The sequence below is a fragment of the Schistocerca piceifrons genome, unplaced genomic scaffold, assembly GCF_021461385.2.
Source record: "Schistocerca piceifrons isolate TAMUIC-IGC-003096 unplaced genomic scaffold, iqSchPice1.1 HiC_scaffold_1271, whole genome shotgun sequence".
Taxonomy (NCBI): domain Eukaryota; kingdom Metazoa; phylum Arthropoda; class Insecta; order Orthoptera; family Acrididae; genus Schistocerca; species Schistocerca piceifrons.
This window is the reverse complement of record NW_025727093.1, coordinates 160,001-162,500: the sequence shown is the minus strand read 5'-3', so window position 1 is coordinate 162,500 and position 2,500 is coordinate 160,001.

Genomic DNA, 2,500 nt, shown 5'->3' with positions numbered 1-2,500 from the left:
CGGCGCGCCTGCCACTGGCCGCCCCCACCAGCCGGCTGTAGCGCGTGCGCCCACGCACCGCGCGGCCAGCACGCCGGGAGGCGCCCCCTCACCGGCCGGGGACGGTCCCACCCAGCCACCGCCGCGTATCGCTTCACACCCAGATGCCGTTCAGTTTCGTCGGCATGGTGGGTATCGCTGGAACAACCGGTTCGTACCTCAACCTATCGTCGCCATCACCGATTCACCCCTAGCGAGAACAACCGCACCACAACAGGTTACCATTTGTTCATTTGCGTAACTTCACCAGAAAACGCAGGCGTCCATCGCCATTTGCAACTTCAACGATTATTGCATGCCTGTGTCAGGTGTCACGCCACACTACGTCTGCCCACATACACGCAACAAAATGTGCACGCCTAGACAATACGTGGAAGGTGGCCCCCGTACGTATGCGATGTCCATTGCTCGAACGACTGTCAACCGGCCTCTGTAGCATGTCGCAGATATGGAACGCGGTGCACCATGCCATCACGGTGTGTGAGGAGAGACGACTAGGTCCGAATACATCAACAGACAGCTCATGCTGATCGCCATCCACGGCGTCCGTTCCTCCCACACGTCTCTATGGCGTACCACACTGCAATCCAGCTCTCATAGGGAGACGACACGTAGCTGCGTGCACAATATTTGCACTGTATGGTCCGCCGTTTTTGGGCGCAGTCGTTGTACGGTCACACATGTGCCACGATGTATCATTCGGTACATAAGGACGAATGTGCAGTACAGATTGTGGTTTACGCGTACGACATTAGCGGACGGTTGACACAGGCCGCACCACAACGTAGCCTGAGTACGTCGCATGCGAAGGGCATTGAACATGCAAACTTCTCACCAACCAGCTTGCGAAGGCAGGGGGGCAAGGTGGGGACGTGGGGAGGGGCGGCATGTACGTCCTGCTGCCATCCACATTACAGTGTACAGCAGGAGCATGTGGAAAGTCAGCAAGACTTGCAAGGTGTTTAACATGAAGCGATACACAGGGGAGCGGGCAGTGCGAGTAGCGAACTATATTGCGAGGGTTGCGGGTGGGCAACACTACACTAATTGAACGAGTCGTATAACAATTACAGAGCAGGTTTAGGCGACAACATGGGTTACGTTAGGGGACAACGTGGGTTACGTTAGGGGACAACGTGGGTTACTTTAGGGGACAACGTGGGTTAGGTTAAGGCACAACGTGGGTTAGGTTAAGGCACAACGTGGGTTAGGTTAAGGCACAACGTGGGTTAGGTTAAGGCACAACGTGGGTTAGGTTAAGGCACAACGTGGGTTAGGTTAAGGCACAACGTGGGTTAGGTTAAGGCACAACGTGGGTTAGGTTAAGGCACAACATGGGTTAGGTTAAGGCACAACATGGGTTAGGTTAAGGCACAACGTGGGTTAGGTTAAGGCACAACGTGGGTTAGGTTAAGGCACAACGTGGGTTAGGTTAAGGCACAACGTGGGTTAGGTTAAGGCACAACATGGGTTAGGTTAAGGCACAACATGGGTTAGGTTAAGGCACAACATGGGTTAGGTTAAGGCACAACATGGGTTAGGTTAAGGCACAACATGGGTTAGGTTAAGGCACAACGTGGGTTAGGTTAAGGCACAACGTGGGTTAGGTTAAGGCACAACGTGGGTTAGGTTAAGGCACAACGTGGGTTAGGTTAAGGCACAACGTGGGTTAGGTTAAGGCACAACATGGGTTAGGTTAAGGCACAACATGGGTTAGGTTAAGGCACAACATGGGTTAGGTTAAGGCACAACATGGGTTAGGTTAAGGCACAACATGGGTTAGGTTAAGGTACAACATGGGTTAGGTTAAGGTACAACATGGGTTAGGTTAAGGTACAACATGGGTTAGGTTAAGGTACAACATGGGTTAGGTTAAGGTACAACATGGGTTAGGTTAAGGTACAACATGGGTTAGGTTAAGGTACAACATGGGTTAGGTTAAGGTACAACATGGGTTAGGTTAAGGTACAACATGGGTTAGGTTAAGGTACAACATGGGTTAGGTTAAGGTACAACATAGGTTAGGTTAAGGTACAACATAGGTTAGGTTAAGGTACAACATAGGTTAGGTTAAGGTACAACATAGGTTAGGTTAAGGTACAACATAGGTTAGGTTAAGGTACAACATAGGTTAGGTTAAGGTACAACATAGGTTAGGTTAAGGTACAACATAGGTTAGGTTAAGGTACAACATAGGTTAGGTTAAGGTACAACATAGGTTAGGTTAAGGTACAACATAGGTTAGGTTAAGGTACAACATAGGTTAGGTTAAGGTACAACATAGGTTAGGTTAGGTTAGGTTAGGTTACACGTTGTTGTAAGGAAAGGTGTAGGGGGGGGGGGGCGGGGGCGGCAGGTTCGTTGATAGTGATTATAGTAAGTGAATGCTTGTGACATGATCAGATTTGTCACGTCAGGATGCACCTTTGGCTTATTAGAGGCGGCGCTCCAATTCTATGCT